The 26020-nt window shown below is 33.6% G+C and overlaps 1 pseudogene; it reads left to right on the top strand.

Moving 5' to 3' along the window:
* Window positions 1–1924: 1924 nt before the first annotated feature.
* Window positions 1925–5071, top strand: LOC112655814 (eukaryotic translation initiation factor 3 subunit E-like; annotated as a pseudogene).
* Window positions 5072–26020: the final 20949 nt, after the last annotated feature.

Genomic DNA, 26020 nt, shown 5'->3' with positions numbered 1-26020 from the left:
ATACTTACTCTGCTGATCTTGGAATGATACATCTAAAATCACTACTTTAAGACTATGATAAACAGAATTATTTATTTTTACTTTAACTGTTTAACAAAGGAAAATTCTCAGGAGACATGAACTTGCAGTTTAATAATTCATATAAACTTGATAGAAAGATGAAAAATTAAACAATTATATTAGAAGGAAATAGATTTAAAATAGAATATTGAAATCAAGTGTAGAAGGTGTGGTTAGACTATGAGTGAATGTATTTGATTACTAGAAAGGAATGATATGTAATGCAGATTTATTGAAATTTTATATATGAGTAGCAAAATAAAATCTATATGTAATAAGAAAGTATACTCTACTAGAGTAGCTATAATTAAACAATACCAATTTATGACATGATTGGTTGTAACTGGAACTTTTATTTATTTCTGGTTGTTGTGTAAAATAATGCATCATTTTTGGAAAACAATTTGTCAGGTTTGTTTGAAGATTTTATTTATCTTGAAAGAGAGAGAGAGAGAGCAAGCACAAGTGGGGAGAGGGGCAGAGGAAGAGGGAGAGAGACAATCCCAAGCACGCTCCCTGTGGAGCCCATTGAAGGGCTCAATCTCATGACCCTGAGATCATGGTCTGAGCTGAAATTGAGTCTGTCACTTAACTGACTCAGCCATCCAGGTGGTGCCCTACTCTATCAGTTTTTAATAATGTTAACCATACACTTTGCCAATGATTTGTCTACTTTACTCCCAGATTTAGTGCCAAGAAAATGAAAACACAAGTCAACAAAAAGATAAATACATTAATGTTTAAGGAAGCTTTATCTATATTAGTCTAAAACTATAAATCACACAAAATCTATCAATGAGCAAATGAGTAAAGAAAATGATCTGCATATACACATACAGGTGAATCTCAAAAATATACTAAGTGAAAAAAGTCAGACACAAAAAGTACTTAATACAGACTTCCATTTTTTTTTAAGTTCTAAAAGTAAAGCTAATCTATGATGATTGAAATAATAGGATTGTTTTTCTAGGATTGGGAATGAGAATAAGTGAATAGACATATGCATAAGGAAAACTTCTGGGTTGTGGAAATATTCTATTGCTTGATTGGATGGTCAGAGGTGTAATATCACTAAGATGTATCATATAGGGTTTATTGAATGGCTGTGTATTGTTGGTAATGATGGAAAATTAAAAAAATATTATGACATGTTTTAAGCCTAGATAAATGAATGTACAATGATGTTAGTATGTGAAACAGAAAAATAACAACAAAAAAGTAGCATTTATAGGTGTATTCATAATTTAGTAAATTATCATAAATGATTATGTAAATTATCATAAATGTAGTAGTTTAAAACACACATTTATTATTTCATAGTTTCTGTAACTCAGGAGTCCAGGCAAGACTTAACTGTTATCTCCTTGAGGGCTTACAAGGCTGCAATTGAAGCATGAGCCAGACTGCCTTCTTTTTCAGAGGCTTAACTGGTGAAAAATCCACCTCTGAGCTTTCTCAATTTGTTGGAATAATTTATTTTCTTATTGCTATAAAACACATGGCAGCTTGCCACTTCAAAATCAGTAATGGAAAGAGACAGGGAAAGGGAGATGGGAAGCAAAAGAGAGAGCAAGAGAGAGAGATTCTATCCAGGTGGGTACTACAATCTTAGCAATCTTTTGTAAATATAATCACAAGTATCTTACCAACTTTGCATTATTACATTGTTTACAGCAAATCACATGTCTTCTCACACTGAAAGGGAAGGATTATACAAGAATCTGAACAGCAGGAGACAGAGACCATGGAGGTCACCTTAAAGTCTGTCCTCCACAGTAAGTAAGAGTTATTTTAGATTTATTGAATTTGTGCATCTTTCCTATCCCTATGTCAGGAAGGTAGGAGAAATCTTGTCCTTGGCAAGATGCAGGAGAACAAATTGACTATTTCCATTGCACACTTTTTGGATTGACATCTAGTCTTTCTACCCCTGAGTTTCTCTCCATCAAGAGATATATAAAGAAAAAGAATTTTTACAAGGAAAATTTGATCTTCTTAGCGATACCAACATGATAGACTTTTCTATGAATGTATATAAAACCTTTATTTTGATGATATTCCACATGCTTTAAATGAGAAAAGTGCCACATTTGTTGTACAACTGGAATAGCTTCAGGCATAAGTTGAACCAATTTGGAAGACATTTGAAGATTCAGAAACTACAAGACAGATGCAGTCAAGCAGAGATGGTCAGATGCTGTTTGACTACCTGGTGGATAGGCAGGGTTTTAAGAAGGAATATTTAGGCAGGAATTTGCACTCTACAGGTATGCAAAATTCCAATATGAATGTTGGAATCACTCTGGAGCAGAAGAATATCTACTTCTTTAGAGTGTTGGTCCCGGCAAAGCAGAAATGATTTGAGTTCACTCAGAGGAAAACTAACCTCTGAAATATTAATCTAAAATTGAGATGCAGTTATGGTTAAAAGAGACTGTACATAATAATTCTGTGAGTTTTCCATTTCAGTCTCTTTAGCAGCAAACATGGCTCATCCACTGGTCTCTGTTTTCTTCAACTACTTCAAAGGGCACAATAGCATTATTGATCATTCCTTCACCAGCCACCATCTCTTAATGTATTTCAGACAATGCGTCCACATATTCTGCACTATTTGACTATAGCCATCATTACAAACAAAGATGTTCAAAAATGCCAGCAAGTGCTAAAATATGTGGTTAAAGTTATTTAACAGAGTCTTACGCATATAAAGACCCAAGTACAGAATATGTTAAATGCTTATATGTTAACTTTGACTTTGACAGGTTTCAGAAAAAGCTGAAGGAATGTGAATCAGCTTTTTGTGAATGACTTGTTGGTGGCTTGAGAAATTCTTGAGAATTTCATTGGAAGTGCTCACCTCTTCATATTTGAGACTTTTTGTCACATCCACCTGTGTATCTGTATTAACATGTTGGCAGACAAACTGAACATGACTCTGAAAGAAGTTGAAAAGTGGATTTTTAATTTGATTAGAAATACAAGATTAGATGCCAAGATTGATTCTAAATTAGGCCATGTGGTTATGGGTAACAATGAAGTCTCACCCTATCAACAAGTGATTGAAAAGACAAAAAGCCTTTCATTTAAACACCAGATGTTGGCCATGAATATTGAGAAGAAACTTAATCAGAAAAGTAGGGCAGAAGCTTTTTTTTTTTTTAAGATTTTATTTATTCATGAGACACACACACACACACACAGAGACGCAGAGACACAGGCAGAGAGAGAAGTGGGCTCCCTACAGGGAGCCCAACATCGGACTCTATCCTTGGTCTCCAGGATCATGCCCTGGGTTGAAGGCGGCGCTAAACCACTGAGCCACCTGGGCTGCCCAGGGCAGAAGTTTCTAACTGGGAAATTCAGGTCTCTGACTTCTACTGAAGACTTGTATAAAGACAGGATGAAAAAACTTTGAAATAAAATAATAAAATTATTGTATAAATGGTAACATATTTTAGAAACAGTATATTTAATATAAATTCTGGGAAATTTGGTGTTACATTAAAAAATAAGGTAGTAGAACATGGGATTATTTAAGACTACAAATATTATATAATGTTTAAATAGCATGCTGATAATGGTTCACACTTTCTATTAAATATCTGGTCTATAAAAGAAAACAGCTTGGTGTCAATTGCTCTATTTTGGAATAACATAAGTTGTTTTTTGTTTTTGTTATTTAGTATTATACAGGCAAGGAAAGGAATAAATTTGTCCACCTAGATCAATTGGGCTATGAAGTTTTAAGAATAATTTTCAGGAAACATGATGAGATTTTTTTTAAAACTGCAAAGTTATGTTCTTGCATAAAACAAGAGCAAGAATGAATGTCAGTTCTGTACCAGTGGAATCACTGACCATATGTTCTCTTCCCTTGTCCAGGGATAAGTTAAATCATTGTCACAATGCTGATAATTATTTCTGTCAGTCAATTCTCTAGCAATCTGTCTCAAATCCCTACTAAAGGAACATAGATAAAAGATGATCACTTGGCTCAAGATTAATCAGGCTGAGATATAACAGGCAAGAACTTTCCAAACTCCCTGGAGTTTTAATGATAAGGCAAAAGAAACTTTGTCATGGGCCACTCAATTTGTGGGGACTTTGGTGGGGATCTTTTGGGAATATTGGTAGTAATTTACCAAGTACAAAAGAATAAAATATTAATTATTGATGGAATAATAGTATTTCAGATGTATGAATAAAGCAATTCTAGGCAGATTCTTCAATAGGTAGTAAGTATGAGAAAAAATGAAACAATTGAGAAAATAAGCATAGAAAAGATATAAGGAAATATTTTGAGATCATTTGAAAGTGAATTCAGCTAAAGCAGACATAAAAACCTGCTAAAGATTTTGTAAAGCAATAGTTCGAATAGGAAATCTAACTGAAATGATCAACAACGGAGAACAAGGTAAATTTCAAGTGTAATTTAACCCACTCTGGTTGAAAATCTCTATTGACTTAGGAAATACAATATTATAGGTAAATATCTCTGAATTTATGGGAGGATTTTAAAGTAGTAGAACCAGATTAACATTGAAACACCTTCAAGTTACATAGGAGTTGGGGGATATGAATCAGTAACAGCAGAGGGAACAGGGTCCAATGCTGGGGCAGAGGACAGCTATATTGTTCCATTAACTCAGTTGCAGAGGACCTTTTGTTGGAAGCAGAGTTGTGTTAGGTAATATATATCTCCCAGCTGAAGGGTTCCATAAACCCTTAGAAATTTAGAATTTCAATTGTCTACGTAAAGGTACAGTTTCTGAAGAATAATTTTTATATCTCACATAGAATTCTCATTGGGATATATGACCCCCATAGTGTAAGATGTAAATCCCTGTTAAAACTAAACTAAATTTTTAAAAATAATCCTTCTCCCTTTAAGAGCAAAGAGGACCAAGGATATCTGAATGAAACTGATGTGCTGAAACTGACAAAAAAAAATCTAGCCCTTGTCATAATATTTGAAGAGGAGGAAGCTCAGGAAAATTGTTATACATAGAATGATGTTTCAGAATACAAGAGCTAAATTTCTTCTGTAGATATCTTTGTTGTTGTTGTTCAGGGCCAGAAAATAAAAACGGAGAAATAATCAGCTATAGCTGTTAAAAGTAAAATATTTGAATGAGAGAATAAAAAACCACTTTTTCAAATCATTAGTAATTGCATAGGCAATTAGGAAAGCATCAATTATCACACTCAAATATAGACTGACTAGATCATTCCTGAAGCTGAAGTTTCATTGAAATGGCACCTCCCTCAAAGATTACTGCACAAAGTAATTTTAGACAAAGAGTTGTTAAAAAAATTCACTGGATGGAATTAAACAGGCAATGAGACCATGTTCAAGACTATTGGAATAGGAGTCAAGATTGTTGCAATAGGACAGAAAGACTGAACTCAATTCCATTGACATAAAAGGCAGGAGGATTCTTAAACACTGAGATGAGATACTAGAAAAATTCTGGAGGATGTTACAGGAAAAGGAGGTTGGTCAATACAATGAGGCCATCTTGTTTGCTAACTGGTACTTCTTAAGTTGGTCTTCTATCTACTCTCAAAGAGTAGGAGATAAGAAATTCTTTCTTGAGGATTACATTTCAAAGAGATAGCTCCCAGATCCTTGTGAAAAATATTCCTGGGTTTGTAAAACCGGCAAAAGGCTGGGTGAAGATTCACATCTAAAAAAGGAGAAAAATTGGGATCCCTGGGTGGCGCAGCAGTTTGGCGCCTGCCTTTGGCCCAGGGCTGCGATCCTGGAGACCCGGGATCGAATCCCACGTCAGGCTCCCGGTGCATGGAGCCTGCTTCTCTCTCTGCCTGTGTCTCTCCCTCTCTCTCTCTCTCTCTCTCTCTGTGTGTGTGTGTGTGTGTGAGACTATCATAAATAAATAAAAAATAAAATAAAATAAAAAAGGAGAAAAATTAATTCACAATTGTAGTTTCTAAAGTAAATAAGAAAAGGAACGTCAGAGTTTGTAGTAAAGAAGATACCTATCTAAAGTTTAGTTGAGCTGAAGGGGAAGAAAGGCTCTGTTCAATATTTTCTTTGTATACACTCAACCAAAATAGCTTTAGTCCTTATATGGAAATTTGAAACTAGTTGTATTTTCCTTTAACAAAATCTATGGAAGGTCTTAGACTTGGAACTGCCATACCAAACACCATTACTACAATACAGAGAGCACTGTGTTTCTACTTGCCACTTTCAATTTACTAAACCATTCAATCTTCTCTGAAAAAAAAAAATATATATATATATATGTGTATATATATACATACACATATTTGAAGGGCTTATTATAACACATATGCAGCTTGTGAAGTGTTTCTTCTAGAGTTTCAAAGCTTTTGCTGAATTGGCTGAACTTTGTATATTGCAGTAAAGCTAACTATCTTTTGCTTACACTGCTGTAAATTTTGCTTATTGTTATGTATTATGTATGAAGAAGCACAAATGTACAATGTATCTTTTGCAGGAAGATTATGAACTAAATCAAAAGTATTTCCAATATAAATAATAAAAGAGAAAAGACAATTTACAATATAACCAGAAAAGCTTAGACACACAAATAAAATTTCCAGAGCTACTTCAGAAAACAAATCATCTAAGGCAAATTGTGAGTATAGCGCTTGGTGATTATTAGAACTCACTTGAGATATTTTTCAGTTGATACATGTAACTTAATGTTGAAACTTTAATTTCTGATGAAAGTTAATCACTCTTTTTTTTTTTTTTTTACTTCACTTACATCCAATTGAGGGGGAAAGATAATTTAAAGTATTATCCACAAAAGAAAGGACAGGACATTTAACTTCCTTATTAAATAGGAAGTTTTCTAAAACCTCACTGGTAATACAAAGTATTCAAATTACAAGTAGAGAAACTATTGAAAGATGCCCATAGAAAAGAACCTTCTTAAACCCTGGATAAGGTCAAGATGACATAACTTTGGCATTTATAGAAAATAACCAAGGAACAAATGACTCCAAATAGAACAACCTTTTAATGTAACTTCTCTCAATTTATCATTTAAATAAACTTGAACTACAACCAATTCTGAAGCAATAAAAGCATTATTTCTCAGTTCTGCAACATTGTTGGCTGTGTAACTTGGACACAAATACTTAAGGGATGATCCAAATTGTTCTGTCGCGTTTGCTAAATGATGAATGGTGTCCAATATCTCTTGGCTAGTATTGATTAGAAATATTGAAAATATATTTAGTAGTCTTTCAGAAAGAAAGGTTTTGGTCATGAATCTAACTGGTGATCTTTCAAATTAAGTGTACATAGACCAGTTGTCTCTGAGAAGAGCAATTTGGGTAATGGCCAATTAATTTTGTAGAAGAAACAGACCATTATCAAGCTAGTATCTTTGGTATATTGTATTGTACTAAGAGAGTGGAAAAGTATGTGTGTGTATGTGTGTGTGTGTGTATTCACATTTTTGTTTTCTTTTTTGCCTGAAAAAGTGTTTTTTTGTGTGTGTATGTGTGTGTGTACACATGATTTTTACTGAAATTGTTCACTCTGAGTATGCACATTCAAATTCTCGTACCATTACTATCATTTCATTGTACTGCCTCTATGCTTTGTTACTAATTTTATGGTCTTTGAATATTTGAGTCTGAGACAAATAACCTCAACATTTTTTCTTATATTTTAGTATCTTGACTTTATCCTAAATCTCACTTATGTTGAAAAAAAATACATGTCTTGAATAGAAAATCTCTAAGAATATTTATATTTGATTTGTCACCTCCAGCACTAATGCTCTCTTTTCATTAAATTGCCAATATCAACTTGAAGTCTTTTATAACTGCTTTCATCTTCCAGAACCATAAGACATTTAATTTCCCTGTTTTCTTAAATAACCATCAACAGAAATCCTATATATCATATTTGTTTAAAGTTTTTGAATGAGGAGAAGAGAAAGGATGTAGTAAGATTTTCAGTAAAGAAAGTTAAGAACTTGTTTATGGTCATACCTCTTTGGTCTCAGGTTACCACCAAATTTTGCTTTATTTTTTTCCTTCCATATATTTGTAGGAATCTCATTTTCTTTCTGAATTCACAGGCACCGCAGTAAGTCAAATTTCATTTGATATTGTTAGGTGGAGAAATTCACTTACATTTAGTCAGTCATGACAATCTGGCTTATCAAGCCTTTCTTTTTATCAAAAAGAGGCATCAGAGGATCCCTAGGTGTCTCAGCGGTTTAGCACCTGCCTTTGGCCCAGGATGCAATCCTGGAAACCTGGGATCGAGTCCCACATCAGGTTCCCTGCATGGAGCCTGCTTCTCCCTCTGCCTGTGTCTCTGCCTCTCTCTCTCTCTTTATGTCTATCATAAATAAATAAATAAATAAATAAATAAATAAATAAATAAATAAATAAATAAATCTTTAAAAAAAAAAAAAGGCATCAAAATAGGGACGCCTGGGTGGCTCAACAGTCAAGCTTCTGCCTTCTCCTTAGGGTGGGATCCTGGGATCCTGTCTACATCAGGCTCCCTGTGGGGAGCCTGCTTCTCCCTCTGCCTATGTCTCTGCCTCTCTCTCTTTCTCTCTCTCTGTGTCTCTCATGAATAAATAAATAAATCTTTTAAAAAAGCCATCAAAATATATTTTCTAAATGATTAAATTATATACTTGGATATAATTACATAACTTTAGAAAAAGAGGAAATCAATGACATGCAGATTTTTGTATTAAAGAGCATCTTGGCACTATTTTTCATATTTTATGTTATTATTTTCCTTAAAATTTTCTTATGAATCCATAGCCATATATTTTTTTTGTTAACATTCATTGTTAATTTTCTTGTAGATTTTTGTGGACATTATTTTGTTCAAAAGAAAACATTATCACAATTATAATTAAGTAGAAAATTTATACATCCAAAGAATTTACTATTTTATTTAAAGCATTTATTAATATTGATGTTCCAGTAGAACAAGTCTGAAATTACTTTCATACAGCTAAAAATATGTATAAGTTTGGCATACAGCCTATATTATTAAGGAAACTAAAGGAAAACTAATGGCCATTAAACTAAACAGGATATATTCGACTTGATTTTTAGATTTTTCTCTATCTTTTCAGTGTTTCTGGGCATTCAATTGCTTTTATTGCCTGGATTCTACTTGGTAATTTTAATTGCATATGACACTTTAAAAATAGTAAATTTATAATTATATAAAGTAATATATATTTTTGACACATATTCTGAAATTAGGCCAAGAGAATATTACTTTAACATGTCACCAAGACTAAAATTCCCATCATCTTATTCATTCATTCGAATTAAAGCTGATTATAAATTTTCTAGAAAACGTTGAACCCTTGAACAATTAGCATTACTCATTATTACTGTTTATTAACAAACACACTTCTACTTTTTAGTCATGGAGTAGAAAATAGTTTAACATGATATGGATACAAAAGATTTTGCCAAGTTTTAATCCATCACTTAATTGTGAACTTCATTTTTTAAGACTAAAATTTGCATCTGTATAGTAAGTTGTACCCTAGTTAATTAAGCCACTCAGACTATGAAAGTTTTTCTGGGTAAACTGGTGCTTTTTCTAATTACATGATTTAAAGCTACCGTATATTATTTGTATCCAGTTGGAGTATAAAAATAATAAAATATTTTTAGAATTATATATAATCATATAATTATGCTACATAATTATAATATATAATTATAATAGGGAAGCAAATATATTAAGAATTTATTTATTTAACAATGGATACATTGTGCTTAAATATTCCTTATTGCTTTTCTAAGCATATTATATAATTACAGAGAACTTATAAAATTCAGAAAATAAAAAGAAAATATGAAAAATCCTAACAAAAATATCATAACTCACCATTTATGCTTTCAAACATTTAAGACTTTGCAACTTGATGCACATTTTGTGTTGCCTACCATAATCAGATAAAAATGCACAAGTATGTCCATATATGTCTAAATTTGAAGATAACACTGAATTAGTATAACAGGATAGATTACTACCCATTGAGCCCCTCTTAACCCAGGATGTAGGACACGGATGTATCAGAATTATCTACCTGGTGGAAGTTCAGCAGCCATGGCATGAAACCATTTCCTCCCTATGCCATAGAGAAGGCGATAGTATATCCAGCATGCTGCCTCCAAACCAGCAAAGTAAAGGGAAGTGATCCACAGAAATCTCAGTGAGCTTGAAAGTGTCTGCAAGAGGAAAAGACCATCCAATACTCTAATAGTAGGATGATGGCTTATGTAGAGAATAACTGGGCTAATCCTCTGGCCACCTCAAGATCAAATGAATGAATGAATGAATGAATGAACAAACAGATATATGGAGAAAGGAGATTTGAGAGAGTGATAAAAATGGAACAGCCTATACTTCTATTTTCAGGACTGGGGTAGATTTTCTGTGAGTTTATTTTGGGTCAAGAAAAAAATGCTAGCAAGACCTGAACATTTGGTAGTTACCCTATCAGAAATGCCTCTACATTAGGAGGAAACCTTAGCAGCTATGGAAAAATTTGAGTCAGAAATGAATTCTCACTTCCTGGATCCTGGCAGCAGAAAAGCCTCAGAAGAGACTGTGAAGGACTCACACCTACACCCCCATAAGTCAGCAAATGCCTGGGCAGAATTTAATTTTAGACAGAACGGAGGGACGGGGCAAAAAGAATGGAAGTATCTTACTCATCACATTCCCTAGTCCCTGAAGCCACAAGTTTAGACAATCATGATGGAAATGGAAAAGTATTTTAGTCTATTCTGGCTGCTATAACAAATTACCACAGACTAGGTAGCTTAAACAAGAAATATTTCTTTCCCATAGCTCCCAAACTCCTAGTGCCAGCAGGGTTGGGTTTTGGGTGAGGGTCCTTTTCCTGGTTTATAGATGGTCATCTTCTTGCTGTGTCCTCCTATGATAGCAAGAGAGTTAGGAGGTTCTTTGGCCTCTTCTAAGATGATCTATATTCTGTTGTCAGTTTTAGTAATTTGTGACTTCCACATAATTTCTTCAATTCATATAATTGGAATTAAGTTGTTTATAATGTTTCCTTCATATAAATTTAATATCTGAAAGATCTTGAATGTATCCTCTCTTTAATTGGCATCATGATAAACTGTCACTTGTCTCCTTTTTTCTTCAACGGTAGAGTGGGATATTTATAACTTTAATGATATTTTCAAAGAACAAACTTTTGATACTATTTTTATTTTAGAATTGTCATATTTACAAATAAAAATATAAGAACCCAATTAAATTTGAATTCAGATCAACAATGGATATTTTTGTATGCGTAAACACGTCCTATATAACAGTTGTGACATAACTAAGTCATAATTTATATGAAATATGATTTTTTTAAAGATTTTATTTATTTATTCATGAAAGACAGAGTGAGAGACAGAGAGAGAGAGAGACAGGCAGAGGGAGAAGCAGGCTCCACGCAGGAAGCCTGATGTGGGACTCTATCCCGGGACTCCAGGGTCATGCCCTGGGCCGAAGGCCAGCACTAAACTGCTGAGCCACCCAGGGATTCCATGAAATATGAATTTAACTGAACATTCTGATTTATGTGAGGTAGTTCTATGTTCTCTATTTTTATGTGTTTCCTATTTTGCTGATTTCTGCTCTTAATCTTTATTATATCTTTTCTTCTGCTTACTATATGCTTTGTTTGCTGTTCTTTTACCATTTTTCTTGTAGCTGTAGATTTACAGCATTGACTTCAGACATTTCTTCTTTTTTTAGTATTTGCATTTAATATTAAATATTTCTATTTATTTATATATTTCTTTAGCAGCTTCACATAAATTTTGACATGCTAGTTTTAAATTATTATTTGACTCAAAATATTGTATATTTCCCTTTTGTTTTATATAGTGACATATGTGCATTGTGCATTATATAGTGACATTGATGTGCTATTTAGAAATCAGTTAATATGTATATATTTGGGGCTTTTCTATGTGTATTTTTTATTTCTAGTTTAATTATGTTGTGATCAAAGAACATAGTTTGAAAAATATCCATTCTTTATATCTATTTAGATTTGTTTTATGGTTCAATAAATGGTATAGCCTTGTGAACACTCCATATGTGTTTGAAATAATGTTTATCCTACAGTTGTTAGGTATGGTGTTCTACAAATATCAATTAGATTATGATGGCTGATATTGTCATTTATATTTTTTATATCTTTCTTATTTTCATCTAGTCACTACAAATTAATATGAGGGATATGATATACTATTAAAGTTTATTTAGATTTTATGCCAGAATAATTTTGTTGATATTTTTAACACAGTTTTCTGTCTTATTAGGTGCTATAGTATATTTAGATATATATTTTTTTCATATTGTATTTAGTTTTTATAATTGCTATCTCTGAGAAAGGAAGGAAGGTTTATTCAACCTTATTGTACTTTTTTTTTTTTTTTTTGCCAAGTTTTTGGATCAAAGGCAAATGTAGTTAGTCCGTGAGAGATGTCTCTTCAATTCAATGCATTTTAAAATGGGATTCCTATTATATATATATTTTAAGTCTATATTTTAAGCATTTATATTTTGAAATGAGTACCCTGGCTAATTTTTTTTTGTTAACTTGTTATAATGTTAGTTTCAAGGTACTATGATTATCAAAGTTTGACTGATTAATTTATGACACAGAATATGTTCATGATTTAGTTGTTGTATTTAATACCTCTCAATAGAATCTGAGCCTCCCGGTGCATATTCTTATGATTTTTTTCTAGTGTTTGCTTCTGGATCTTTAGTAATTGAGAGGTAATTGAGGTGGTATTAAGATGAGAATTTTCAGCTTACTGATAGGCATGAGCTACCAGAACCACTGCATTAATCTTATTCCAATCTTTTCACCAATATAGAAAGAACTGTATTATTTATTTATGTACGTGATTTCTCTGATCTTCTTAGATTGTGTCAATTATTTAAGACACACTGTTGAGACAATATAGGTTCTGTTGATAGTCAAAATCTTAGGATTCTATGCATGTGTGTCTATACACATGCTTTATACACTCAGCAACAAAGACAGACTTTTATAGGCTGCAAAAATTAAATAGATTTTGAATGTTTAATAGACAATTTGTATCTATCTTAGATAGCATTTGGTCTTTCTTACTTTTCGAAATAAATATAATTTTGTTTCAAACCTCAAATCCGAAGGATTATGGAAGTCAATAATGTCTTTAACATTTAAAAAAATATGCCCAGGAACTTAATTCCTCATGTTTCTCAGTGCCCCTCTCATTGATGAGTTCTATGACTATTTCTTCCTTACCTACAATTGCCATTCTTACTTTCTTTAAAATCAAACAAAAAGTGTGGTTAATTCCTTGACCACAGTATAGAGCACATAGACATCTGGCATTCATCTTGCTAATACCTTGGTTTCTCTTGGTTTCTCAAGTTCTTTCTATAGTGAATCCTTATTTAATTTCCTTCCTAGGGGTTCAAATTTTCTCCTCTCATTATGTAGAGAAATTCAGCTTCCTTTTCTCCTTTCCCATATTTCATGACAAAATAATTGACATTATAATTAGCAACTTTCTTCTACCTATAGATTAATAACACTGTTCACATTTGTTTCAGAATAACCACTATTTAAATAAAATGTTGAAGATAATATCCAAGAATTATTTTTTAAAAGTTGATATTTGTTTTCTTTTTCAGATGACAAATATCAATCTCAAGAACATAATATTAATATAAGATTTTAATATATACTATATTTGAAGAATATTTAAATAATTTATTGTTCTTATATTAGTCAGCTCAGACTGCCATAACAAAATACCATAGACTGCATGGGTTAAACAACAGAAATTCATTTTCTCTTAGTTATAGAGGCTATAAGTCTGAGATCATGATGTCAGCATGATCAGGTTCTGTAAGGGCCCGCTTCCTGGTTTGCAAATGGCTAACCTCTCACCGCAACTCTCATAGCAGAGAACAGGAGAAAGAGATCTCTCTTGTTCCCTTTTTATGAAGTCACACTCTTATGAAACTAAACTATGACCTCATTTAACTTTAATTACCTTCTAAAAACACTATCTCCAGAAACAGTTATACTAGGGGTTAAGACTTCAATATAAGAATTTCAGGGGACAAATCCAGTCCACAGGAGTCATTATTGAGTAGTTAGTTACTACAGAAATAGTACTGACCCTTACTGAATATTTTCTTCTACAAATAGTTTATATTTGTCATTACTATTTTCTCATTTTTCAGTTTGAAAATTTAAAATATTTGTAGCTGTGTCCTGTGGAGGTGGCTTAACACCTCTTTATCAGCTCGTGTCTTGAAAAATTATATAAAGTTGCTAATATGCAAATGATAAAAAAATATTTGATTTAATTTACCTTGAATCTTTAATCTTAAATTAGTTTGCTATATACTTTATTTTAAACACATCTGCTAAAATTTTTAGTTTATCCACAAAATAATAAGGGTCTCAAGCATTCCTATTTTTAAATATTAATCAGTTTTCCTCCATCTATTGACTTATTCTGAAGCATCTGTTTGTAGATTAACCAAGGCTGTGAAAAGATTGACTGAAGGAAAGAAAGAGGTTAGACAGTGCTAGGATATAGTCACTCGTGGCTCAATCAACAAAGAACATCTGCTAAACCAAATGTGCACATCAACTGCAAAGAGAGCTTTCCTCAGATAGTCCCTGGATAGGGCCCATTCTCCCCAGCTTTCACAATATCCAAAGTCTACAAAGCCTGATTAATGAAAAGGGTTTGATACTTTTATTTATGATTGAATTACAATCATGAGGAGAAATTCATTGTTTCTATATTTCTGCAAGCCTCATTTTGTTTGATTTTACTATGGCAAGTACACTTTTGTGAAGAAACTATGTAACCATTCAAGTTAATAAAGAAAATTTTAAAAATTTAGATAATCATTTGGTAGAGAGATTTCCTTATAGAAATTATTCACATATTACAACATCACCCAGAGGAAAATGTTTGTCTTTGGTATTTCCAAGGAAAGAAAGCAGAAAGGATTATGTAGTCAGAAATTCAAACCTGAAGAGTTTTTCTATTTTCTGATGTTTTCAAGGTACACAAATTAGATGAGAAAAAATAATATTTCTTTCCTTGTAAAAGTTTATACTTTAGATGCTAACATTTAATTTCCTTTCCTTTTTTTCTTTCTTTTTTTAAAGCAAACAATATAAGTATTTGTTTTTCCATCTACTCTAAAATGGGAATTTACCTTGCAATCCATCTTTTAATTTACTCTATTTCAATTTTCTTTACTTTTTTTTTAAAGAAAAACTATTGGTTATTGTATAATTGCTTTTAAAGTTCTGATGTTATAAAACACCTATACTTCTTTTTTTCATGCCAAGAAGTATTTTTTAATTTTATGAAAGCATTTTATTCAAATGCCCAGGAGGGAGCCTGCCACTACTGGGAAAAGGAAGAAATAGTAATCTCAAAAATTAAGACTTTCTTATTGAGGAAAGAAAAGAGATTCATGAATTCATTTGCCATTAGATTTGAAGATAAAATACATGTGACTTATTACAAGTAGTATAACAAGTTGAGTGATGCTATTTTAGACTGACATTATGTGTCTTTTTTTGAGGAAATAGAATAGTAAAGTTATGTTGCCAGATACATAGATAAGTAACATTTGAGATAAATCCAGACCATATGAAGTAATTATGCATTCTACATGAGAATTACTGTATTTGTTGCAATATGCCATTGACATAAAGTTGAATTAGGCAGAGCATTTCCTTTGGGGTACTGTGTATAAATTCAGAGGTTAGCTACCCACATATTATTCCTATATATATATCAATTAAGCTTAGTGATCTAAAGAAAAGTATATTACTAACAAGACCCTCATCTGCCATGTCAATTTTTTTTATTTTTTAATTTTTATTTATTTATGATAGTCACACAGAGAGAGAGAAGCAGAGACATAGGCAGAGGGAGAAGCAGGCTCCATGCACCGGGAGCCCGACGTGGGATTCGATCCCGGGTCTCCAGGATCACGCCCTGGGCCAAAGGCAGGCGCTAAACCGCTGCGCCACCCAGGGATCCCTGCCATGTCAATTTTATCCACCAAAATCATCCCATGTAGAGCAAGTGAGAATTACAGAATCATACTTAACATTATTTTAGAATAAATGGTGAACATAAAGTAGATGAGAGGATTTACTAAGAGAAATATTATAACTCCTTAAATTGACAGAATAAGAAATTTCAAAAAATTGTGTTGCTATGGTGTCAGCTCAGGCTTTATGCACTCATCATTTTATAAAGAAAAAAGAAACTGATGAGAATATATACACACACAAACAGCTTCAATTAGATGTATGGAGAGAGTCAGAATTCTATTATAAGTGAGAACCTTAAAACATGAAGAAGTCCTGAAATCCTGCAGAAAAAAAAGAAACATAATGAAAAAATTGAAAAAGTTGAGAAAAAAAGAAAAGACAGATATTGCTGTTCTCCTTGTTATGTCATCAAAAATGAACAAATAAGATATTTTTTTATAGAAAAAAATATTTTAGGATCATATTTCCCAAAGATGAATCCAGTATCATGCCAATGTCTGAATTACTGAGGCTTAGATTGTCACTGAAAATTGAATATGTATTTGAGGAACATGTTTGTCCTAACTTAAACCCAGTAAATATGGAGTTGATGTGATCTTCTAAAAAGAGAGGAATCTTCAGTTTACTATATATATTTTATGGCATCCCAAACACTTACATAAAACAGAAAATTTTGACCCATTTAATTATAGGGAAAAATCTATAATAATAGCTACTATCTACTGATAACCTACTGTGTATCAAGCAATGTGTCTTATGCATTCTCCATGTAAAATAAATAAATAAATAGATAGATAAATAAATAAATAAAGCCTTCCCAAACAGGGTATCACAGAAAATTCTAGATATTCTATGTCACTGTTATTTTCAGACTTTGAGGTGACTAGTAAGAACCCATAGCAGCCAGAGTAGGCTTCTGAATTTTACTCTTTGGGACATAAATATAGCATATTTTATGTGTGCAGCAAAGTGAAAATTAGGACTGATGATTACTTTCTTGCAATGGTCCTATTAGGTAGTTACTATTATCCTCACTTTAAATAAATTTAGACTTAAATAAGTTAATAATTCTGTTTAAAGAAGTTAAATAACACTCTCTAGATCGCATTAGAGAGTCTTGTTCACTCTGAATCTGTTTGATTCAATGTTCAACTTTCAACACTGACTACACTCTATAAATACACATGCTAGAACCTCTCCAATAACCTCTCTGCTTATCATCCTCCCCATCCTCCTTTTTGTCCCTTCTTAGGTGAAGATAGACATGGATTTTTTTATTCCATCCACATCATTTTACTTTCAAATCTTGTTTCATAGAATAAATATAGTACAAAAAGCATAGATGTTGGAATCAAAGAAACCTGAGATGCAACTCAAATTCTGAATGATTGTTATTATAAAACTTTTCTCGGTGTTAAATTAGTTACCTCCAAGTTCTCTAGGATTATAATTCACCCACAAATATAACTACATATGTAGAATTTGTGTAAACCAATGGAATTTGTAGATCCTTCATTAAGCAGCCTTATGCTGCTTAATCTAGTTTAAACAGATTATGCCAATAAAGATGGCCCAGAACAGTATTTGGAATCTTCTAGTGAAATGTCTTCAGTTGCTACCCTTTGCTCCTGATCAGCTCAGCAACTCTATTACCTGGCCATCTACTCTTTACTTACTACCATTGAAACTCTGAAGTTTTTAGTTCAATGACCAGAAACTCAGTGCTCTCCAAATTGTCCTATTTGCTTATGTATTGCTTCTCTGAATGCAATGGTTTCTTCTTACTTGGCTGATGACTTCTCATATTTTATATAAAGCAAGGTCCACTCTATTACTCTCTTTTATTCCTTCTTTCCTTAAAATTAATTTATCTATGAGAAGTCTTTGTGTTTTTTGCTGTCAGATGGTTGAGTTCTGTAGGGGTATTAAATCGTTGTTCTCTAATAACTAATAAAAATAAGATGCATGGGGTCTTCCACATGAAAAAATACTATGTGAATCAATAAATTAAAAAGTATGCAAAGCTGAATGCATGGAGCCATGTATTGGATAGCCAGTAATTTGGAACACAGTATATTTGAAGAATGCATGGAAAAATATTCTGCAAAATTAAATTGGATGAACTCCATTGCTTCTGGGTAGTTTGAATGTGAACCTGCACCCTGGTAGTAGATTATTAAGACTACAGCCAGATCCTTTATTCACTGATACGCTAAGGTTGGATATATTGAATTATGAACACTTTATCCTAGATTGTGAAGAAAGTTGCATATGTATAGGGGAGTGGGAACTATCAAAATCATACTACTAGTTTCTATGCAAAGTCACAAAGGATAATTTTCTGAATTTATTGAAGAACATGGATTAGAAGAAGAATAAAATGACTTTTCCTCAGATACCTCCTCCCAGCACTTAGCCCCAGTTGGTATATACTTTATACTGTTCTATCATATGAAAGAGAATGTTAGCTAGTTCTTACTGAACTTCTCCAGATAATAAGTTGCTTAGGTGATAGTGTACTCTACAATCTGGGAAAGGTGTAGAGGCAAAATACATGCTATCTACAGGGAAGAGAGAAAGGGTCATAATTCCTCCAAATTATGGCAAATCAACAGTAATGTTCTGTTGGTTAAGAATTGTCTACAGCTGGATGTGCAATTCTAAGAATAAAATTAAACAATGCCCTTGAATCTTATATAGCTCATTCATTTATGCAGATGTCTTCTAAATTCAGATTTAGAAAAGCAATATACTAAGTTTTTTGTTTGGTTTTGTTTTTCTGGGAGTTTGGTGGCAGAGGGTGACTTAAAATAGTTTTTCTTTCAAACATCTATATAATATTAGAGTTTCCATGTCTGGTTCTTGATAATACCATAGAAAATTGTCTCCTTGCCATATATCCACAGTAGCTCCTCTTGCTATGCACTGTCCTTTTTCTTCTTCTTCCTCCAACTCCTCCCTCCCCTCCTTTTCTTTTTTCCTTTTCTCTTTCTCCTTCTCCACCACCACTACACTTTAAGCAAAATTAGGAGTTAAACTACATCATTTTGGTTTATTATTGATTTCCCAGCAGCAGCGGTCATAGTTTCTGCCACATGTTGGTTTTGAATGACAGATTGGTATGTCTCCAGAATTTCTAGAGAGGGAAAAAGACCTCAAGGGAGAAGATGTATCATTTAGGATTCAATTATGAGGTTAAAACCACATAATTTGAACATTGAAGCTTAACTTAAAGATCCATTAACTAGTTAATAACAGATTAAATATTAATAAATAAGGAAACCCTAAATAAATAAGACTAGTAGACATTGAGAAAAAAAAATTATCTGTATGACTGAGGCAGAGTAAAAATGAAGGGACAAATTTAAAAGTCCTCCACTCTCAAGTCTGAAATTTAGATCTTATAAGAAAATAGAACTTCCCTTATTGTGTGGCAGAAAAGTTATCCATAATGCTGCAGGCCATTGTGGGCAAGCAGTAAATATGCACATGATATCAAAACACTTGCTGAGAAGATGGCGGGGGTAAGAGATAGAACCCATTGGAAAAGTACCCATGGAGGTGCTATGGATACATGCTAGAAAGCCTTCTTCTGGAGCACTGATCAACCCACTTGGAAGCTTTCCATGGGACAGCTGATAAAACTTGGTTAGAATATATAAAATAAGCAAACTGTAACCAAGAAATAATATCCAATCTTGAGCTGAACCAAGAGTTACCAGTAAGTTGCCTGAGCAGGTAATTCTAATACTTTCAACATTGATTGCTGCTGTAGTCTCTTCTGCCACAATCCATGCCTGTGACTTCCTGGGCTGTTTCTTATAATTAAGAAGATTGGCTGAAGATTAAAACAAAATCAAAGGTCACCTGGGTGGCTCAAGTGGTTAAATATCTACCTTCAGCTCCGGACATGATCTACAGGTTCTAGAATCTAGCCCCATATTGGGCTCCCTGCTCAGTGGGGAGTATGTTTTTCCCTCCCCCTCTCTCCCTCCCTACTACTCATGCTTGTGCTCTCTCTCAAAAAAATAAATCTTTAAAAAAAATGTCAAAGAAAAACCCAAACCAAAACCACACCAAAGTACTGACCAACCTCTTGAGTTTAGTTACACATGTGTTTCCATAATATGCTGATACCAGCTAAAAGTGGACAGCTCCAGTACTGCAACCTCACTTAGGGCCATACCTAAAGAATAATAGAAAGATCTTCCAGTGGGAAGTACTGCATTTACTTGTCTAATATATCTAGTTACAGGTAGCCAGACACACATATTTAAATTATATAAGAGAAGATGCTCATAGTTTAATTGGATGGCAGGACCTTGAAAGAAATAGTGTTGGATGATTGGTAACAAGGAAATATGGGAAAGAAGTATATGAATGGGCTTTTCAGATCTGGCATAGATTATGAATATATTTGCACCAGTGTGGTGTGGCCACCAAAAGGTGTTCACAATGAGAGGAAGTTCTAATTAATCAGGTGGTTAACAAGTATGCTCTATGGATGCCCATCAATGTCTTTCCCCAATCCATCCAGTGCTGGGCCTATGACCAAAATAATCCTGTAGAAGTGGAGGCTATGCATGAGCTCAACAATATGGAATTTCCTTTACCAAGGTTGAATTGACTAAAAATATGGCTGAGTGTCTGTTTTGTTAATATGGAGTCCAATGCTAAGGACCATTGTGAGATATGGCACAATTGTGGAGAAAGGCAAGTCAAACTGATGGCTGTTGATTAGATTGGAACTCTTCTATCATGCAGGGGCAGAAATTTGTTTTCACTGAAATACACATATTCTGTATATGCATGTGTTTTCCTTCATGTAGTATTTCTACCAACATCATCATTCATGGACTGCCAGAATGCTTACCCATATTCATAACAACTCTTCTGCTAAAGAAGCCAATTTCTCAGCAAAGAAAGAATCGCAATAGGCTCATTCTCATGGAATTAACTTGTTTTGATAATACTGAAATGTACAAGGAAAGATTGAGTTAATTTAAAAATGAAGTGATTTGTTGAAGATTCTGTTATAACATCAAATGAGAGATAATACCCTAAAAAGTTGCAGTATGTGATTTGTACAGTTCGAATCAGAGACCATTATATCCTGCTCTCTTCCCAAAAGTAGCAGTACATGAGTCCAGAAGACAATTAACAGAAGTGAAGGTTACTCCTCTCACTATTACTGCTAAATATTCATTCTAATTTTTGTTTCCCATCTTGGAAACCATGAACTTTCTTGATTTGAAAGTCTTAGTCCCTTAGACAGAACAAGTCCTCAAGACATGTCAAGGGGCCATGACACAATTTCAGTTCAAATGTAAGATGAGACTGCCACAGGCTATTCAGAGTTTATTTAGAGTTTGTTTTACTATTGGATCAATAGGGAGAAAAAAAAAAAAAACACCTCCTCTCTTTGCTGGAGTGATTGATGTCAATTACCATAGAGACATTATGTTGCTGCTACACAGTAGGGGGAAGACAACAATGTCTAAAATCTAGGGGATATTCTGCGGTACCTTTTAGTACTTCCACACTCAGTAATATGGCTTGATGGAAAACTATAGCAAAGAGAGAAAGAGAGACTCAGACCCCCCAATCTAATCCTTACATCACTACATCACCATATAGAAACCCCTCTCAGCTGATATTCTGAGGACAGAGAAATACAGAATGCATAGTGGAAATAGGAAATCACAGATATCAATGCATTGTGGCCAATTTTAGATAGTAACCATAACACATAGTATTTCGTGTATTTTCTTTTTTTGTTTTTGTTTTGTTTTGTTTTGTTTTGTTTCTTTTTTTGGAGAGGGAAAGAGACACAGAGAAAGAGAGAAAGAGAAAGAAAAAAGAAAGAAAAAAATAAGGGAAAAAGAAAGAGGAAGGAAGAGGAAGGAAACAGAATATACATATCAATCTCCTCCTCTCTCCTAAAATGAGTGTTACAACTATTCGTCTTCTAATTTTGAGAGGTGAAAACTTCTTCACTTGTCAGAAAGTTAGCTGTATCTTTTTAAGTAAAAATGTAAAGGTGTGGACTCTTCAGCTGTCAACCTATCACATCTCATATTCCAATTATCGCTGTCTTTGTCTGCTCTGTGATAATGTAGACACATTTTGTCAGTATTTTTCATATGAGAGCTAGCTCAATAGAGAGTGGTGAAAGGACATTGGTGGAGAAAGAGTTTTTCTTTTCTTCTCTCCATTCTGTCTCCATCTCCTTTTTCCAGTCTCCTCCAGGACAAAGCTTTCTTCAGTGTAGAATCCTGTGTACAGTACAATTAATCTTGTGCTAGGTACCCACTACTGTTGGGTATGACTTCTTTCAGACCCAACTCCTGCAGAGGATGAGTTTTCCAGTTCCTGGTTCTAGAGCACTTGGTTTTCCTCAGTGCTCCCAAGACCCTCTCCAATGTCTTCACAGTAGAATGCCGTGAGTGGGACACTTCCCTATAAATGGCTCCTCCTGGTTTCTCTTGGGTAATTCTGAAGTGTGTTTGAAGATGACAATCCTCCCTATAGATGGCTTCTCCCAGTACCACAGAGGGTACATTTTCTAAAGCATGTCAGAAACACTTTCCACTGTACAGTGAGCCACAAATGTGGTCCTGACCCCAGTTTTTGGGCAAGGGAGAAGAGGTCCTCTTTAGGTGGCTTGTGCAGCTTAGGGATAATACATATGACAACATACACACACAATGGCTAATAAAGCATCTCATACAGGCTGAGGTATGTGTATTCAGCTCTTTCACTCTTTTCTTTCTGTTCAATAAGGATCTAACAAGCTATGCAGTCCAAAGAATTAGAAAACTGGGAGTCAGGCCACTAAGACTCCATATTCTTTCTTCATCCTTCATCCAATTTGTTACCTAATCCTGGTCATTTCTACTTCCATGATATTTTTCAACTTATTTGAATTATTCCTACTCCTCCTTTGTTCAGGAACTTATAATTTCTATCACAGCTAATTAAAAATTTTCCTCAGGTTATTCCCTATCTCTGATTTCATCCTCTTGAACCCATTTTTGAAAGAGCTACCAGGGCGATTTTTTATTAAAATTCAGATGTCATGTTGGTGTCACTTTGTCTGAAATAGTCCAATGTTAAAACTCTTTTGGGATAATAGTCAATTACCTGAGAAATTAAGAACATTTCTATTCTAGACTATAGCTACTTTTCAATCACTTACCATTTCATCTTCTAAACCCTATTCATACTTACACAATATTCTTCTCCAGTGTCTAAATTTAAACTTTAGTAATTCTGAACTGTTTGTGTAACTCATATCATTTTACTCTACCTATTCAGGACCCAGCATTATGAGTGGTCAATGAATTATTGTCAGAAAAATAAGTAATGTAGGTACAAAATAAGTTAGAGAAGAATGGTTGATTGAGCGAATAGACCAACATTTTTTTTTTCACTTAATTTCACGGAAAAAAGTTCATAATTGATAGTTTGAGATGACTAATTTCTTGTAGTGTTACAAAGTAAAATATGCATCTTGGATTTATTTGATATAGAAGGTGACCTTCATGTAAATATAAACTCATGTAAATTTAGTGAGAAATATGTCTATGCAAAAATTCAAAAGTATCTATTAAAATAGAAATATAATGAAAATGCTCCCTTAATAAAGAGAAAATAAACAATTCCATAGGAATTCCATAGGAAAAAAAAAACTAACTAAGGACAAAGAGCTTGATAGAAGTCCGAGAGAGGTAGAATTACAAGTTGCTATAGGAAGAAATGGAGAGAAAAATCTGTAAAGACAATTAACTTAATAATATGGTAGAAAACTAAATGGCTGGGGAATGGACAGAAAGACACTCTCTTGCAGAGAAATTTAAGATTTTTTGTTGTTGTTGTTTTGCTTTGTTTTTTTTTTCTCTCTCTTTTTTTTTTAGTTGAGGAGAAATCCAAGTAGAATAAGTATAATATAGCTTATAAAATTAAAGATAAAAGGATAATCTAGTTAATATGAATATAACTGGAATCTCAAAGCCTAAAATTCTCATTCATTAATCTGGTGTAGTCAGTTTTACTAGTTGCTATAAATGGAATGTTTCTGTCCCCTCAAAATTCATATGTTGAGGGGTGCCTGAGTGGCTCAGTCAGTTAAGCATCTGAGGCTTGGTTTCGACTCAGGTCTTGATCTCCATGAGATCAACCTACCTGCATGTTGGGCCCTATGCTCAATACAAAGCAATCTGGTTTTCTCTCTCCCTCTGCCTCTCCCCCACTCACATTCTTTCTTGCATGTGCTCTCTCTAAGAAATAAACAAACTCTTAAGAAGAAAGAAGAAGAAGGAGGAGGAGGAGGAGGAGGAGGAGGAGGAGAGGATTAATGTGCTTATAAAAAAGACCCCATAGAGAGTCCTTGCCCCTTCCTTAGCGTGAAGATAAAGCTATATGACAATGTCTATGAGCCAGGATATAGCTATATGACAATTGTCTAGGAGCCAGGAAGCAGGCTTTCACCAGACAATAATCCACCAATGCCTTAATCTTGAACTTCTGGCTTTAAGAACTGTGAGAAATAAATTTCTGTTATTTATAAGCAACCCAGTCCATGGTGTTTTGTTACCAAAGCAAACACAGCAGTTAAGGCTATTGAGGTTATTTGGATTATTTATTCTGAGGAAAAGGAAATCAGTGAATGGACATTATGTTTACCTTGCAATTTGATTCTATTCCTATTTTGTTGAGATAAAGTGGAAAATTGAGAAGTTTTAGCAACATCTTTTGCCTATCCTAGAATCATGCCAGCTGACCTTCCTAGTAAGCTTGTTTATTCTATGTTCCATTCTGTTAACATTTTGTCTTCACAAGTGGAGGAGGAAGCTACTTTTGATAGATTTCACTTTCTTGAAAGTGTATCAGAACAAAGAGAGAAAAGAATTTTGTAAAGATAAAAAGTCATCCAGCAACACACAGAGGGGTTTTAGGTGTTCCACTGACAAAAGTTTTTACACCTTAGCCCCTTCCTCCAAAAGTTTCAATTTACATTGTCATGTCGAAATGTTCTGTCTTGATTCATATCTGGTATTCACCCTGACAGTGAAGCAAGTGGTGAGAGAGAAATAGGATGGGATCTTTGAGCTATCATTAAAGGTTAGATGCTTTTTTTTCATTCATTCAAAGTTTGAAACTCAGATAGCCTGTGTTAACACCACCTGCCATGATTTTCAGAAATGCAGTTTTCAGGCAACACTCAAACATATTAAAATAGACTAAAATATGCCTTAAAATAGACTGAGACAATTCTTATGTAGGAAAAACACTATGACAATTGCTATAATGTGTGCCCTATGAGTTTATTCGTAAACATAACTCCAAATTAAGGTAGAATACAGAAAAATGAAATAATGTAGAGTATTACATTGAGCACAGTAGTATGACTCACTTTGTTCAAGGAGATGTGAGCGGAAGTGACATGTATCATTCCCACTGGAGTTTTTCAAAGCCTGAGAATAACTTAACACATTTTCTTTCTCCTGCCAAGGTGATCTTAGAAGCAAATGTTAAGATGAAGCTACTATCAGCTAGGATTTCAGAATAACTATAATGAGCTAAACATGCTGCCAACATGATAGACTCAGTGTGAGTGAGAAATAAACTTTTGCCATGCTATGCCATTAGATTTGAGGTTGTTACTATAGCATACCCCAAGACATACAATGGCCAATAATTCAATCTATTGCCAATAACAATGGCCAATAACTTAAACCTATTGCACTAACGTAAGGTTGAGATGTGTTATCAACCGCCAGACAATCCATCTTTTCTTCTACCCCATGTATGTTTATCTTCGG

Source organism: Canis lupus, chromosome 22, assembly GCF_003254725.2.
Source record: "Canis lupus dingo isolate Sandy chromosome 22, ASM325472v2, whole genome shotgun sequence".
Taxonomy (NCBI): domain Eukaryota; kingdom Metazoa; phylum Chordata; class Mammalia; order Carnivora; family Canidae; genus Canis; species Canis lupus.
Note: the sequence above shows the minus strand (reverse complement) of the source record. Positions and strands in the feature narration are given on the sequence as shown.